This window comes from Protopterus annectens, chromosome 1.part0 (genome assembly GCF_019279795.1).
Source record: "Protopterus annectens isolate FY-2018-M chromosome 1.part0, PAN1.0, whole genome shotgun sequence".
Classification (NCBI taxonomy): Eukaryota; Metazoa; Chordata; order Ceratodontiformes; family Protopteridae; genus Protopterus; species Protopterus annectens.
The window spans coordinates 1,692,334,790-1,692,353,228 of record NC_056725.1 but is presented as its reverse complement, the minus strand read 5'-3'; the positions used below and the strand labels follow the sequence as shown (position 1 = coordinate 1,692,353,228).

At 38.1% G+C, this 18,439-nt stretch overlaps 1 protein-coding gene across 2 annotated transcripts in view; it reads left to right on the top strand.

Annotated features, from left to right (window-relative positions):
- Positions 1 to 18,439, top strand: part of LOC122799547 (BUB3-interacting and GLEBS motif-containing protein ZNF207-like) — a 1,273,851-nt gene that overhangs the window by 11,576 nt on the left and 1,243,836 nt on the right. The gene's annotated exons all lie outside the window — the stretch shown is intronic.

Genomic DNA, 18,439 nt, shown 5'->3' with positions numbered 1-18,439 from the left:
TAGACACAAGTTTTCCTTTTTCTTTCCCTCATATGAGACTGTTGATCAGAAATCATAAAGGTCTTTGTGCTGTTAATGTAGTGTCTGATTTGCCTGTGGACATACAGTGTGTGTAGAATTCTTCCTCACTGATAGTTTTGGCTTTGGAAAGAAAACTGGGAGATGATTAGTAAGGTTTAATGCAGACTCTAAAATTATTTTTGGCATTAAGAAAATATGTATTTTTCTAAAACAAAATTAAGACCCACATGGGTGAGCAGACTGCAAATAAGTAACAGCTCTGTCAAAAACTGTTTTGTAAGAGGTGGGGAGGAAAGGGGACGATCTAAGGGCAGACAGGCAGATATGGCAAGAGATGAATCTTAATGGAGTAAGATAAGTCAATGGGCAACAACTTGCATAACTACTGAAGAATGACAGGAGTCTGAGCCATAAAATAATCTTTTTCTTGGATTGGCACCAACTAGAAAATCTTTCTCCTTCCCTATATATAATTTTCTAGTAGCAGGTTTCATTGCTTCTTTCAGTACCTACTGCATGTTCTTGGAGAAAAGGTGTCTAAAATGAATTGGTATTCTGTCATCCAGGCAGCCATTTGCTGAAGTTAAAGGTGGTTGTCCTTTAAACACCTGCTGTCCTGTATGAGTAAGTCCATGCTGTGATGAAGCTTGTGTAATTGTCCTAGGGTATTTTCAAAAAAAGGGAGAACCTCTTTTACCTTAGATATATGGGAGTCACTACAGTTATCCTTAGAGAGTCCTTCTGAAGCTTTAGAAAGCAATCTGGTTATCAGAGGAAAATATGGAAAAGCATAAAGGAACATTCTTGTCCATGAGAATGAAAAGGCTTCTGTCTTCCAGGCCTGCTTGCAAGAGGTCCTGGAGACTGGAGGCAAACAGATCAGCTTGAGGAATTCCCCACAGATACCTTCTTGGAAGACTTGTGGGAGCAGTTTCCATTTGAGAGGGTCTGTTTTATTCCTGCTTAGCTTGTCAGCTGCAAAGGTTTTTGCTCTGATGGAATGTATTACAGCCTGGAGGGACACATTGAGTTACTAGATCCCAGGCTACCATAGCTAATCTGTAGAGGAGGTATGACGTGGTTCCCCTTGTTTGTTTATGTACCACATCACTGTGGTGTTGTCTGTGATTACTGAGAAAAAGGCTTGAGGCCCAGAGATGGTACAGGAATTTGAGAGCATCTGTTATAACCATAATTTCTTTGATATTTGTACGTTTTAACTCTTCGTCTTGCTCTGTAGGCCTGACACGTTCACTCCCTTGAACAGAGCTCCCCTAAGCAATGTCTGAAATGTGTAATCAACCAAGTGGGGGTTGGTAACGAGAAAGGAAGACCAGGGCTGAGAGATATCTGATTTACTCCCCCAGTTTAACTCCCTTCTTACAAACCCCAGCACTGGAATTTGAAAAGATAGGTGGTGCTGATGCCAAGTCCGAACTGATTTGGCAAACCATTGAATTTTCGTGTGTGAAGTGTGGCCAAGGAAATTATGAAAACATTTGAGGCCATAAAGCCTAGAATTCTGAGAGCTCCTCTGGCAAATGCTTGAATCTGGTTTGAAAGTATCAGAAATTGTTTCCTGTAAACTCTTCACTTTGTCTTGAGGAAGAAAATCCACCATAAGAGTTGTCTCTAGAAGGAATTCTTGAAACAATATCTTTCAAGAAAGAAAGTAAGGAGATTTGTCTCAGTTCACCTGAAATGCCAGGTTAAAAAATAGTTTTACTAACCAAGCCAGACATTCTTGATAAGCTGTGAAGGAATCAGCAAAAATCAGGCAATCATCTAAATAAGGGAAAGTGTGACTGCTCTGCAACTTGCAGTTGGCTATTGCAGGAGCTAGACATTTTGTAAACATGCCCAGAGTTGTAGATTAAACCAAAGCAGACAAACAACCGCAAACTGAAAGTGCAAACCAGATACAGACAATGGTAAAAAAGCACCTGAAATTGCTGCTGATTGGAATGTGAAGGTAAGCATCTTTTAAATGCAATGTTATGAGAAAACTGGAAGGAGGAATGGGGGTGGGGTAGTAGTAACAGAAATTGTTGAAAAAGCATTTTGAATTTTGGAATTATGATGTGGATGTTTACAAAAGAAAGTTTTAGGACAGATCTCAAAGTTTCTTCCTTCCTTCTTTCTTTGGGATAACAAAATATTTTTGAATAAAATCACATCATCCTTTTATATGGGATATCAGGTTCTATTACCCCTGAGACAGCATCTGATCCAGAATAGAAGAGAACAGATCAGTTTGGTTATGAAGATATGGAGGGATCCCTTGAAAATGAGGAAGGTGGTCCCACTACCAGTTTTAATCTTTTGCAGTTATTTTTAAAGGTCGTCTGGTGACACAAAGGATAGTGAATACTTGTAACTAGATTTACAGGATTGTAAGAGGGGATCCTGAGAGGGCATATAGTCAGTCTGCTTTCTTAGCTTGTCCTTGGTTTTGGGAGGCTCCTCCTTTTTACTTTGAATCTTCTTGCCCCCATTTTTTTTTTACTTTTTTTTTTATTTTTTAATTTTGTTTACCTGAGCCTTGTATGGGATGCTTTCCCAACAAGGTTCTGCTTTCTGAAGGAGGAACCCAAAGTGGAAGAAGTTTCTGTTATTTTGGAAAGGAGGTCTGAAAAATCCGGGTAACTCTGTGAATTAATTTTCCACTTTCAGAAAACCTGTTGAGGACTTCCTCAGAGAAAGAACCAAATAACACTTCTTTATCCAGAGGAGCATTTAAAATTCAGTTTTAATATCCTCTGGTAAATTCTGAGACTGTAACCAAGCAAATCTCAAAGCAGAGCCAGTGGAAGCAACTCAGTGGGCGGGGTGGGGGACATCGGCATCAATAGTGTTTAAGCACATTTCTGAGAATGTTTAATCACCTGAGACTTGGCAGATACCACAGAACACATAAATGCTTTAGTTACTGATGGGGGGGGGACAACAATGAAATTATCACAAGAAGCCAGCAAGAACTTAGATATGTGGGTCTGACAGTTTACAGTTCTGAAGGCCAGAGTAGAAGAAAAATATATATATTTTTAACAAACTTATCCAAAATCTTTCCCAGTTTGTCAGAAGGAGTAAGGCTAGCTGCTGAACAAGGTTTGGTTGAAGCTTGTCAAACGTCTTTCATTGGCTAGCCTTACTGCTGAAAGAAGTTTGCTCAAAACTGCCCTTGACAAGGAAAATATTGCAGGATCTGCCTGGGACTGGGGGATTCTGTACAACCTATACTTTTGGAACAATTGGCGGATTGGCAGGGGAAACTATAGGAAGACACACAAGCATCTGCAAGAAAGTAACAGGATGAACAGGTGCAGGTTGAGGAAAATCGGCCTGCAGTTATCCATAATATCCTTGTTGAGATATCTTTTCATTGTACACTTTTCACCATACTTAATAGCATGACATTCTGCTCCTGGATGTTCTCTTCATTAACTCCCTACACTAGACCAGTAGCACATAAAGGAGACTTGCTTCTCATAGTAAATTAAACCTACTTTTATACTTCACCCTTTTAATAATGGGTACTTTCTCTTATTTTCTATAGTTAGCATTTGTCTCTGTCCTCCTTCAGACCAAGTTTCAAAAGCCCCTACTAACACAGCCAACAATGACTCCTATGCAGAAGAGTACACAAATGCCTTTTATAGCCACCTAAACAAATGTACTGCTTCAGCTGTACCTGACAACCAAAACCAGGTCCTCCTGGGAAAAAAAAAGCCACCCTGGTGTCCTATAAGTATAAATAAATTGTATAACACAAGAAAGAAACTGATATCTAAGAACAAGAAGGAACTTACTCAACAGAGGAAGATTACCCTCCGCAGCTTGAACAAGCAAATTGGATATCTTGTAAGGTCCTAGCTAAAGACAGCCATAAAGCATTATTTAGCTATGTCTGAAACTTAAAAGGGAATGCCCAACTGTGTGCCGATCTTATAGTGGACTGCACTATTCACACTGAACCTGAGGAAATTGCCAACCTGCTAGCTGACAGATTTGGTAATAACTTCACTCCCCTGTCCTCACCAGCCGTATCCCAAAGCATTCCTGACACAGTGCCTCACAGGTCGCGCAAGCGCTCTCCAAGGCCAAAAATGTGGCTTGTATGGACCAGATAACATCCCAGGTTGCTTACTAAACAATCTAAAAAGATGACCTAGTGGAACCACTCTGCACTGTCTTTAACCATAGCCTGAGCATTGTCTTTTTTCTGACAGAATGGAGAACAGCAACTGTAATTCCCTTGCACAAAGGGGGTCCATCAGCTGACCCAGACAACTATCGACCCATAAGCCTAACCAGCCTCATTTGCAAGGCCATGGAAAGTATCCTCCTGGCCCTTATCAAAAGGGACACAGGTAACCTTCAAACTCTTGACGTGACCCAGCTTAGTTCCGTCAAGGGTAGATCTTGCTTATTAATCCTGGTGGACTTCTTTGAGAAAGTCACCAAAGTCCTGGATGAAGGCAAAGCCTATCTTGATTTAACCAAGGCTTTTGACATAATCCCATACTCTGGGATCATTGAGAAACTCTCCCAGTTGGGGGATTAACCCATATGTCATTGGATGGGTAGCCAACTGGCTCACTGACAGTATGCACACTGTCAAAGTTGTGGAGTCTGCCTCCACCACGAGATCAGTTATCAGTGGGGTACCTCAAGGATCTGTGCTGGGCCCACTGCTGTTCAGAATCTATTTCTCCAAGGTCCAGGCAAAAGTAGATGGCCTGTGTCTTACCAAGTTTGCAGATGACTGCAAGCTAGGTGCAGTCCTAGAGTCCCCCAGCAATGTTAACATATTACAGAAGGGGCTGGCACAGACAAATGATTGTTGCCAAAGTCACGGACTAAAACTAAACACAAAAAATGTCTCTGACAAAGAAGTAGACACTGCTAATTATGATATATGGTCAAACCCAGTGGTGTGAGTCTTGGGAGTACAGGTTGATAGCAATGTAAACTTCAATCACTATGTGTCCATGGTGGTAAGTAAAGCTTTCTACATTGCGCATCTCATGAATAATGGCATCACATCCAAGACTAAGGAGGTTATAACTGTGCTGTACTCGACCCTTATCAGACCACTAATTGAATACAGTGTTCCCTTCTGTACGTAAATCACCAGATTCTGGCAGCAATTGGAGAGGCCACAGAGGTTTCTAACCAAGATAATCCAGGGCCTCCAAAATGTGACATGAAAAAATTGAAAGCCCTGTCACTGTACTCTGTATCATATAGGCTGCTGAGAGGCGACCTGTGCCTGACCTACAGAGCAGTCTCTGACTCTGTCCTAATGGAAATGCTGCACATCCGCAAATCAAATGGGACAAGAGTCACTCGCTCCAGGGATCTCAGTCTAGCCTGTGACATTAACAAAACCATATTGGGGAGACAGAGATATCTCCCAGAGATTGCCACTCCTCTGGAGTAAGCTCCCAATTCACTTGAAGCAGAGCTGCTCAATGACACTGTTTAAGTACAACCTTGACAATTGGATGGGTGACTGTAAATTCATCCCGGGGGTGACACCTATGTCCCTCATTGCCAGATGTAGTTGCTGCTGATCATAGAATCTTTCTGTTAACAACGACCATCTAACTTCGGTCAGTTAAGGGACACAGTTTTTTTTTTTTTTTTTTTCATTGCTAGGCTTGTAAAGGCCCTAGGGCCATTAATCTAGTAACCTCCTATGACCCACTTGTGAGTTAGTGCATATTTGTTTAACTTATGCATTTTACTTTAATAGTTGTATTCAAATCAAATTGCATCATAATGTTTGTACAACGTTGAAAAGTATTTTATCTGTATGTCTTTTCACTCTACTTCCATTTCTTGTAATGTGTCAGCATCTTATTGTAATCTGTATGTGTTTTGTGTTTTACTACATGCTTGACGTAGGTTGTGACTGAAAAGGGTCTTTGGACCAGTTCATTTACCTGGTTAACAAACATCAAATAAATAAATTCAGACATTCTGTTTGTTCCCATTGAAAGAATTCCCCCATTTTGGCAATAGTATAAGAAAAAGACCATCCTTCTGGAGGGAATCGAAGGAAAAGCTTTCTTCAGAGCTAGATTGTGCATATTGTAAAGAGGGAACATGAGAAGCACAGTCCCAATCCAGTTCCTGTCCCTCAGACTGAGAATCAATATTTGATATGAATAGTATTCTTTTTCTGTTTTTCTGAGGAAGAAAGTCATGATTCAAAAGTCTGAAAGTTTCTCAACTGCCCTTTTGCCTGGTCCAGCCAGTTAACTGCTTTAAAAGTGGAAAAATGTCAGGATTTTTGCTTCCTTTTTCTAGGATGCCCCCCCCCCCCCCCCCCCCACACACACACACACACAGAAAAGGATCTGCCAAGCAGAAAATCCCTACTCTGGGGAAGATGCTCCTCAGTGCAGCTAAGTGAAAAAGCGTCCACCATTACCTTCCCTGATGTGGACAAGGGTGGTTCTTTCTTACCCAAATAGGGCAACTGGACAGCCACAGAGGATGAGTCTGCTTCCTGGTCCATAGTGGCATCTCTAGGAGCAAAACCAGAGGGACCAGGAGATAAAGTTGAGCAGTTTGAAGGACAGCTGATGCCAACATTAGAGTCGCCAATTGGTAGTAGAGGCAAGAAAGAAGTTGGCTTGGAAGAATGAAGCTTCTTGGATAACCTTTTACTTTTTGCTGCTTGGGGCAGGGATCAGTAATCTTAAAGGTGCCCAGGTCCAGCCATAGAAGGGAGTCCCACAGGTGGGTAGTGATCCAGGAAAAGAAGTCAGCAATATCACTTGACTAAAAATTCAATTTTTGAGAGAGAACTTTTTAATGACAATCACTCAGCAAACTTGCCCTAGCTCTTCGCAATAAGTTTATGCATTAGCGGAACCCTTTTCCTCACATAAAATATAAAAAGTTATGGAATCTCCACAGGGACTCAGGACCAGGTTACAGCTAAGAAGAAGGTGGCTGACTTGACAAGAAAATAAACTTTATTAAAGTTTACCACAGACTACTTCACAATTTTAAAGTTTAAGCCCTCAAAAATCTGAGATGTTTATTTTAGCATAAAAACACAAATTTACATGTAAAATACATCAGAGAAGTTCTTTTAGTAAAGGTAAAGCTCTAAGGTGAAGTATTCTGTAACCAGCTTTTGAACAGTCAGAAAAAAAGTAAAATAAACTTTTATTAAACCAAATAAAATATTTTTTCTTTAAAAATATGTATATGGAAGATAATCCCCAATGAGAAACCTATCTGCCTAGCCTTGATGAGGCACTAGTTGATTGTTAATCATCTAAAACCTGCAAAGGAGTACATTCTTCAGTCATAAGAAATAAACTTTTGGCACCCTAGCCACTTTTTTTTTTCTGTATCTCTTGTGCAGAGTAGTGGCTAGGGCAAGTGGAAGAACCCTAAAGCTTTGGAAGCTGACTGTCTTTGTCCCTTATAGCTTAGGCTTCTGCAGCAGTGATTTAATGGTGACCGTCCGGTATGAATATGTGAGGTCCTTTAGTCACAGAAAGTGAATTAAAAATATATCCATCAATATAAATTGGTATTATTGACTCATTGAGTAGTCTGGATTTAGTAAGACCCGATGGTATTTTTTTCCACAAATGTCTTAGGATCTTGAAAAAAAGTATATCTACCGTTTGAAGCTTATGTTCAAGCACAGCCTAGGATATGCCGAAATTCATACTGATAAAATTCTGAAATTTACAAAAGGTGCATCTGTTATATGCTTTTCTGCTGTCTGATTGATTATAACCGTTTTCAAAGGTGCATAGCAAAGGTGTACATTTGAAAACTACAATGATCAGGTCTTGCAGTGCAGTTCATGTGGCAACCTTCACAGAACCGTGCCAGCAGTGTTTCATAGCTTTAAAACATGTAGTACATATGCTTTGTGCTGTCACACAAATAAAAGTATGGCAGGCGAAATATTTAAAGTTTTTTAACACTAGACGGGTATAGCCAGAGTTATTTTGTACCACACGCTAACTTCTAGAAGACGACTCAGAAAATGTTTCCCTCCGTTCAGTAGGATACATGTTTCTTGAGGATATGTACCTTTGCATTACTGGAGAAAATGCCCACATGGCCGAAAAAGGCTACTGAAAAATAAAATAATACCCTACTATATATGTCATGGTTCTTTAAATGCAAAATTTGGCACACTACACAAATTATTTGTAAAACGTGTACAGTGTAGTGCGTGAGGCATATGGCTAGCTGTACCCTTGTCTCTTGTCTGTGGTACAACTTTCTAGGTTAAAACACTTGCATTTTTCCTGTAAGTAGTAGTACTTTTGCACTGCTAAATCTCCATGCACTGCAAAGAATTATGATTTGGGCCTCTTTAATCATAAGGACCTGACCTGATTAATAACTTAACTCGTCATATGCTCTTAACATAGATGTCAAGCTTCACCTTCTGAGCTTTGCTATATTCCATTCTTGAGTAAATTTCTTAACGTGCAAGTCTCGAAACAGATATGTTGGTTATGATTGCAGACCTGATTTTTATTTTCTGTTATAAGTGGTATAGAAGGAAACATGCAAGAGTATGTGTTGACTTCATTTCAGTGTTTTAAGATTGTATACCGTATACTGTTAACAAAATTAATCTGGTATGCTGGCTAGATGGATTATAGAGTGACTATCAAATAAGCATTGGCATATAGAATAAGAAAATCGGAGAGGCAGTATTATGATTTATGGTCCGGGCATGCCACAGTTGTCTATATTTGACGTATATTTACATAGTTTGTAACTGAAAGACCTAAACACCCTCAGAATGTCTTTTGATTGCATCTATGTTCATACTTAAAAATTGGTAAAATTAGTAAAAGGGCCAAAGACCATCAAGCTTTACAGTATAATTTAGGTTTGTTAAACAACCAGGCTGACTAAAACAAAACAGTAATACCCCCCCCCCCCCGCAAAAAAAAAAACCCTCAAATCTAATGGCCTTTGGCAAATTTGTTTATTTTAAATCAGACTTTGAATATGTTGCTGTATGGCATGATCTCTGTATACTAACTGACAACACAATTTAAAAATAACTTTATTGATAGTGCTGTTATAAGGTTACGTATATCTGGAAATCCAGGACGTCAGCTGTGTTAAAGATCATCCCCCAAAGTTTAGTAAAACCCAAAACTGGAATCTGGATGCTGCCCATGGTTTCTCTTAACAATAAGATATTATTATAAATTAGAAAAAAGTTCAAAAGCAATGTATTAAATTTGTTAATCTATCTAGAATATGAACAGTGGCTAAAACATTTAGGTTTATACCCATGTTTAATAGAAAACAAAAAAGGTGATCATATTCTTGTACATAAGACCATTAAGGACAGATATTTAAGGGAATGTTTGGGTTTGTGTAACAGAGAAGACAGAAATCCTTACAGGTTGTTGAAAACAAATTGAACGGAGACTGACAGAACTGCCTCTTGGCTTTCACAGGGAGTGAGAAGTGCGTTTACACTTTCCCAAATTATATAAAAGGTATGAAACTGTAATGGATTTAAAGGGAGAAAGAAGTAAATATTTTGGGGACTTCAATCATTGTCACTACCATTACAAAACAACTAAATCTAAGATAAGCAACCAACTAACTATTGGAGGACATTTCTATCTCCAGAGGGAATAATAGTCAATGGGAAGAGTGTTCTACTCACCCATCTTGAAGATGGTCTTTCTATAACAGCAAATATATCCAAGGGGAAAAATACCTCCCTACAAGCAACAGTCAGCGGCATATGTGAATTTGTCATTGTGGCCTCACCAAGAGAGCCTAACTGCTCACATCTGGTAAATGCAGATATCCTCCCTAATATATAATGTATTGAACTTTGAACTTTCCATTTCTTTGCATGTACCTTCCACTTCTTTGCTAGTGTGCTCACTAAAAGATCCTCCTTAATATGTTCCTCAACCATCCTATTCTTACTGGTCCCAGGTTTTTCATCATTGGTCTCCCAAATCAGTTCAATTAAAGTGGAATAAATGTCTTTATTTTTTAAATTACGCAGTGCTGTAATGGAGAATACCAAATATTTCATTTTTTCTTTATGTTCCAAATATTTTACTACCTTTCAGAATAAAAAACAGTATGATTTTGATAAAAGTGGTTAGAAGTAGATGTAGTAATCCAACAAGATCCAAAATATTCTTATAGTGACAGTGCTGCTAAACTTAACCAAACTGAATACTCAAGCTTCTGTAGTTCTAAAGAATAAATTATATTGTCTATTGCAACTCTCAACTCAAAACATATATTTCTTTCCTCCATAATGGCAGAATTGAGACAAACTGTTTTCTGTAGTTTCTGGACTTTTACTGACTTCTGAATGTCTGAAATGTTGGACATTTGACCTGACTTCTGTACTCAGTTCTTCGAGTATCTTAGCTTAACTGACTTCTGTGTAGGAAGTATCTCGCATAGTACTAAAATCCTGTAAATTTCCTACAAGTTCTACATGCCTGGTTCCCAAGCCTTGTACCTTCTAAACAAGATCAGTTTTTGTACCAAACATTCTGTGCGCTGTTAGCACATCTCATCCTTATCAGTACTTTGGCCTGAAGGTTATCTCACTAAGCAGATTTGTATCCTTCACTGAAACATCCCTTTCTATTGAAACTGCATGCAAAATGTGAAATATAAAACAATGATATAAGCCTGCTTTAATATGGCCTCATTTCTAGGCCTATGCAAAGACAATACTGTACTGGCAAAACTATATTTATGTCAAACCTATTCTTACATCCCCCTTCCATAAATTTGAGACTAACTTAAAAAAAATCACATGCATATGTTTCACAAGTATAAGGAACAATTGAAACCAAACCCTCGAAGGGTCACCAGATAGAAATATGCTTGTAGTTGCACACATTCCCTTGATTACAGCATGTCTTCCTTCCTGCACCAAATTAAATGGTCACACTATTCTTCTGTCTCCGTTTCTTTGATTTCCATTTTCTAGTAATTGCTTTTTTGGCAGTCACCAGAATTAAACTAATCCAGGCCTTACTATGCCTAGGCAATTCCGATTCTGTATTGTAGCTCAAAAAATAATTTCCTTAGTTACATTAATTTGCCCACACAGTATTTCTCCCAGAGTAGTCTGCAGGGACTTTTGAAAGTCTGTCCCAAAAATATGTTCCCAATAATCTCTTTCTACCCTTTATATCTTTGAGAGAGAGAGAGAGAGAGAGACAGACAGACTGCATCCAATCCAGTATTGTGTTAAAGTTACTACTCAGTATATACACACACCACACACCCATAGCTCCATGTAAAAGGCAAATCTGCCCATATAAATTTAACTCTGAAGGTAAAATAAATTGTGCTTTTTACAAAAAAATTAAAATAACCTAAAGAACACCGTCACTAGCAAAAATGGATATGTATATTTTTTAATTATCCAAACTTAACTAAAACCTGACTGAAAAATTTTCCTAACATAAAAACTTCTCCAAACTACTGGAGTGCATCAAACAAACCATCAGCTGCAATTTTACTTGTAAAGCTAGTACATGGCACAGAACTAATCTGCTGGAGCTACTTTCATACTTGAAGCTAGTCATTTAAGGGACCTTTCTGTCAAACTGTTGTGAACTATTGCATGGTCAACTTTGCAAACAGATGTTAACACTACACAATACCACAACTGAGTTCTGGCAGCACTACACAGTACCACAACTGAGTTCAGGCAGGTGAATGGATCCGGATGAGAACTTGCATATCAGTGTCACTGTAATTTTGAAGCCTATGTGCAGTTCTAGGTAACACTGCCTCAGGTATATTAACTTGAGTAATGATTCTAAGTGAAAGACTGGTATGTACATGCAGCTTGTTTTACACTTGTTACATCCTGAAAATACACACAAGGGTAATCATTTTGGTGGCAACTGTGAAGAAATGACAAATGCACTAAAACTACAATGCTCCCCTAATTTTTTCTTAAGTTGGTTTAGTTGACAGTATCATTGTCTTTATTTAATTGGTTTTCTGTAGTAATTTCTGAGTGTGTTTTATTTTTACTTTGAATACACTGTTGTATTTATGCAGTGTTTTATTTTTTGTGTACTGCATCTTCAGGGTTACTTAGGTCAAGTAATGCCGGTTAGATTCCTTGTGTGTGTGTGTGTGTGTGTGTGTGTGTGTGTGTGTGAGGTTTGACTCTTAAATCAGACTGGCTGCTTTCTGTAGTTTCAGTGACTGTTTTTACTTGTTATTCACTTCCTGCCTTTTCCTTTCTTTAGTGCTTCATTTGCTTTGTAGAGTTTTTTTTTTTTTTTCATTTTCTTCAGGAGATTAGATTATATATTATATTTGGTATTTTTTTAACAGTTCCTGAAACGGCAGTACTCGTAAGTGTTTATTTAACGTGTGCCATGGCCTAATTCCTGTTTTGTTTCTTTTCCATTGTTATTTTTATGGCGACTCAGTGTATTTTGCATTACCAGCATGCATCTCTAGCTTTTGATGTTTTTAAGTGTGGCTGTTAGATTTTGAAGTCATTTGGGGAGTAGGGATGTGGACTGTGAGATCCAGGTTGTGTGCACTATTTTTTATTTTTTTTTCTAGTGCATGAAACAGAGTTGATGCACTGGTAGCTACAGTTTGGTCAATTTTTCTTGCCCATTTTATAAACGTTATAAAAAACAGACAGTATATGTGTGGATATGTAGACATATTGGGTTGTCATTTCCCAGCTAACGACATCTCTTAAATCTTGATTCATATAAGTTCTAAATCCGCTACAACTATGGCACCCTCTTTTTCAGCAGTTTTGAAAACCACAGCATTGCACTAAAGATCTATAAATATTTTTTTTTTTTTACCTACGTAGGGTATTAAAATTCTGTTCTATGTTGCAAAAGTCAGTTAATTTTCTATCCATTTACTAACTGAACAGCTAAGTAGCAGGATGTTAAGGTGAAATAAAATACTCTTTTTGCATTCAGTGTCCACAGTAATTGTCTTTGCCATCATGTCAGTGAGAGTCTGAAGTAGTGTTCGTTTAAAGTGAGAAATAAACATATGATGGGTACAAAATTAAAATTCTTATGTATGAGAAACTTCTGTATTGACTGTAAATCTGAAATATTAATAACCCTAAGATGGATTTGTTGTGTTTTCTGAAGTTAGTAACATCACCAACCTTGATTGTTGCATTGTTTATGTTTTTAATACCTGTGGTGTACCGTTTGTCTGATGTAACTATTAAATACTTTCTGACTATACTCTACTCTGTTGGCTTGTTGCTAATTTTTATGTTTCAGGTGGGATTGGAAAGAACTTGGCAGACTTTCTGAATTGATGCAACTGTCTCTCGCTCTCTCTTTATGTTAACTATGTTTGACTTTCCAGCTGCATTACCATTATTCTATCCTGGATTAATTTCAGCATCTGATTCTGTGTCAGAACAACTGGTGTGTACAATGACATATTGACTGGCAGCTAAACTAGTTGAATTAACAGGTTCTGTTTCCATTGAAATATGTAACCTTCTTCCCCCTTGGTCAACAAAACATCAGTGAAATAATTACTAAAAGAATGTGAATGTTACTCCTGTGTATACCACATACTACACCATATGTTACTATACTTTGTAAATCACTAGCATACATTTCTGTTTCAGCATGAAATACTAAAACTATTCCCTACCATTTTATCCATACCCTTTAGAACTAATGATTATCATCCAATCCATAAATATTACTAATAATTGTTTATAAACTGTTGCTGGAATGCATAAAAAGGGTGGCATGCTTTCTGACAAAAACATGGATCCTGCTCTAAATATAGTAACATAACTCCTGTATTACTTCTAACTAACCAGCTCTTCTCAATTGTGGCCTAACAAAAAAGTCCACCATCTTTTACAGTTCAATTCAACCCTCTGCTTTCTTTTCTCCCTTCAGTATGGTCTTGTTAATTGTTGGTACCAGAAACCTGCCTATCCTTCATAAAACTTTAATTTCCTTGAACTGGAAATGGAGGAAGGAAAAGCAGCCCCCCCCCCCCACACACTTTTTTATTTTATTTTAAAGCTTAACTTCTAATGTACATTGCAGAGGAATTTGTGTTCGCTTGCATGACATACCTCAGACATAACTAAATCTGTAGTTTGCCCTTTCAGGCACTCCCCGCAATCTTCGACAAGCAATTAGTCCTGCTGATATCAGCAGGTCTGCAGCTATTTAAACAAAGGGGGGGGGGACAGAGTTTGTGAATCTGTTTCCCACTGCCTTTATTGCAGACAGGAAGAGAAACGGTATCAGTGCACCTAGCTGATAGGGTTGCCACCTGTCTCTTTCCGTAGAACAGTCAGGGAGGGATGTTAAATGCCTCTTTGCACATGTTTTGAAAAGTGATCCACTTCTATGTTTTTGTAAATGTAACCATTTTATAGAAAATAGTGTTAGTCTTGCAGAACCGCTGATTTGTTATGCTGAAGGATTATGATTTTGATGAAGTATTAGTATGCTGCAGAATAACTAATCAAGTGGTCGCAGTACAACACAAGTAGGAAAATGTAAAGTATGAAAGCATTTGTGCTTCAGTTTTAGTGCCTAACACGTATTCAGAAGTGTTTTTTGTACTGTGCTGGTAAAATACTTTTGAGCAACAGTAGCAAGTCTGTCAGTGCTTGTAGCACTGGGTGACAGTGTTCCTTTCAAAAGCCTGGGATTTAGCCGTTTTCTTTGGCTAGAGCTGTAAAATTGCTCTGATGGCTTGTAACAGGTTCTGAGAGAAATGTATGTGGTTCATCATTGTCGTTTTCATCACCCACCCCACCTTCTACTGATGCCTCTTGTGACACCTCACCACTGGACCAGTAATCAAGGAGCCTCATTCCTCACCACTAGCATCAGTGGGGGACGTACATGGGGAGGATGACAAGTACACACACACTATTTCCAGATGCAGCTCTCTGCATAAAGTGCAATTTCCCTTAAGAGCGCACAAGACCACATTCATTCTGGGGCTGGTTTCTCCCTCTTTCTCCAGATCCCCAGTAAGACTTCCCAGTGGCACAGCTATAGAGTTGAGATCTCAGCTAAGTGGCCAAGCCAAGACCTCCAACACTCTCCCCGTCCAACCAGTGCTTCGTGTCCCTGCCCAAGTAACTGACACACACACCCCTGGAGATTTGATTTTTACACACACACACACACACACACACACACACACACACACACACACACACACACACACACACACATACACTCACTCCTGGAGATTTGATTTACACACATACACACACACCTGGGAAAGGCTGTTGCAGGTTTAGTAGCTATGTCTCCTTTTGCCCAGACTGTAAGGTAGTTATCACTGCCACCAGCCACATCCGTATCAGCTACTTTAACAGAGTAGCCAATCTTACTGTGTAATGTTACTATCAATACAAATGGTAGTTTGACCAAGACCAAAGCTATTAGGAGTGGTCCAGAGTGTCACCAAATAAATATGCAAGTACTCTCAGAACTGAAATACGTCTCTCAATTATCAGACACAATGAAAGGCTTAAATATGTTTAATAATAAAAGAACAAGAAAATACTCTGTATATAATCACAGTAAAATCAGAGTTCAAAATCACAGGAAATATTTAAAACAACATTGTAGGACAGTCTCAAATAAATAAAGAAAAACATCTAAATTAAGCTTTGCTACATTCCTCACTGTATCTAAAAGAATTATACTGTGCCCTAGACTTACGGACCAAGCAAGGCAGATGTGGTGAATGGGTCTTCCAGCTGATGTTATCAGGTCAAAGACAAATACAGAATACTCAGTCTCGCTGAGACTTCCCAAAACCCTTCTCTACGGCTGTCACATTCTCAACAATTTACAGACTTCTTTCATTACTAAACTAGAGTCCACATACAACAAAGTAGCTAAATTTGCTGCTGAACTACCATACTCCTCTCATCACTGCTTAGCACTCCAAAAACTGAACTGTTTAGAATTCCTCCATGTTCTTCTCCTCTCTCAGCTTCAGGTAATTCATTCTGTTCTATACCAGCCCACTTTCTGCCCCAGCATCACATCTATCATCCCCTCCTACACCCCAGCAAGAACACTCTGACCAACATCTCCTGTTCGTTCACAAACTCAAGATCAACGTAGGAAAAAACTTTTATAGCTGCTCCCCTGTTGAAAACTGGAATAAACTACCACTTTACATCCTTCACATTACACGCAAACTACAATTCAGAAAGGCAGTAAAGGCTCACTTAAACAAAAATAAACTATGCCAATGCTATCTCCCCCTGGACTGATCCAACTCTATAGCCCACCCAGTATCTCACTTTTCCCCTACCTCAGTATAACCCTACCTTCCTCCCTATCACTATTCACTTCTACACTGCAAGCCATCTTTCCTAACTCACCGTCTCGAACCTACACCCTTAAATAAACGTTTTCATGCTACCTCCTCTTCTCCCTTTTGCAGCCAGTTTAATCTGTACTGATGTTTAACTCTTCAACAGTTGAAAGACTAAGCTTATAAACACTTACTCACTCACGTTTTACTGCACTGTAACCACTACACTTTGCCTTGTAAATTTTATCTGTATTGTTCTCTTGTTACTACACCGTACCACTATACTTTGCCTTATAAATTTTATCTGTATTTTCTCTGTACCCTAATACATGCTGATATGTAGATACTAATTGTCATTCATGTTAACCTGCTTTGTATGTATCTACTTGTGACTTTATATTATTATCTGTGTACTAAGTCAACTGGAATGTATGAATTAACTGTGGAGCTTTTCTCCACGAGTCTCCACTGAAAAAGGGCTCTGTCCCGGCTAGACCAACCTGGTCAACAAATGTCAAATAAATTTTATTTATTTATTTTATAAATAAATCTTTCCACTCCACTAACTACCTTGATTATAGCAAGCTCAGATACTCATAAGCCTAGTACTTATACAGCAGGAACTTCTTATTGTAACATTTGTTAATGTCTGTTATGTACTTCACAGATTAAAGATTCTAGTTGTCTACTGATGTACTATGTTCTTCATCTGTAAATATGTTGTAAGTAATTGCTATGTAAATTGTTAATCACTATGTAATCCAATGTAACTACTGTCTGTTTACTTTAACTATGGAGCTTTTCTCCCCGGGCCTCCGCTGAAAATGGACCTACGTCCAGTCGGACACTCCCGGTCAACAAATATAAATAAATAAATAAATAAAATAAATATCTCAAATATTACTGCTGGGATACTTGCAGAATGACACCGTTTCTTGTCATCTGACTTCAGTTCCCAGGCTCAAAACAACCATTGATGCCAGCTGGTAGCATTTAGCATCTATCTGTAAAAATACATAAACAAGGGCTTTTCTTAGATCTAAGGCAGATCCTGGAAGTCATAAAACAATGAACATAACCAAGACAATATAAAAAACTTCTAGTTCAAGACATTGTGTCTATTACTGCACTGAAACTGAAAGATGATAACCTTTATTACATAACCATAAAGTAATTTAATTTCATCTATTTTTTGAAGTTCACTTCTTGTGTTGCAGTTTCCATTGTTAAAATATGTACATCTAAACAGTTACGATAGTGCAGGTACATTTCTGTTCTATTCCAGTCGGGCGTGTTGTGGTTACATTTTAGCTCAGTACTTTACAAAATCTCTCTTTGTAAAATACCTTTTCAACACACACTTCTGTACCAGCAGTTTGATATACACATAACATACAGTTCTAATAAATTTGTATCACAAGCAAATAAATCATGTTGATATTCAAAAATGACATATAATAATTTACAAAATTCCAGATATCTGGCCTGGAAGTATCGCCTTTCATGACACCTCTCCTAATTCTTTTTACTACTCGTTTCATTTACATCTCATAGTTAAATCAGGTTTTTGCTATCCACCCATTGTAAATAACTTGGTACGCTGCATTGTGACATCTCTCCTACATTATTTAACTGTATCTGTATAAAAAATAATTAGTATAAAAAGTATCATTGCATTATGTAAAGTTACTATTTTATTTATTTTGATATTGTTAAATTTATTTTAATCGTATTCTGCCTGACATTTTTGATATTGTATGACTTAAAAGATTTTATTTGTACTACATGTACTGGAGCTTTTCTGTTTGGGCCTCTACTGAAAAGGGGCCATTGTGCCAACCGGACTTCCTCAGTCAATAAATGTCAAATAAATAGAACAAATCCCACTCTTCTGTAATGCAATCCAGCCATCTCTTTGCAGAATGCCCTCATTTCCTTTGCTTTCTTTCTGTTCCACATCATCTAGACCAAATAATCTTCAGCTTTCCTGTATATGTGTGCCTGAATCACCATAATCTGTTCTTTCTGACTTTTGTTCAATTGGAGGTACATGGCCTTGTGTTTTGATATC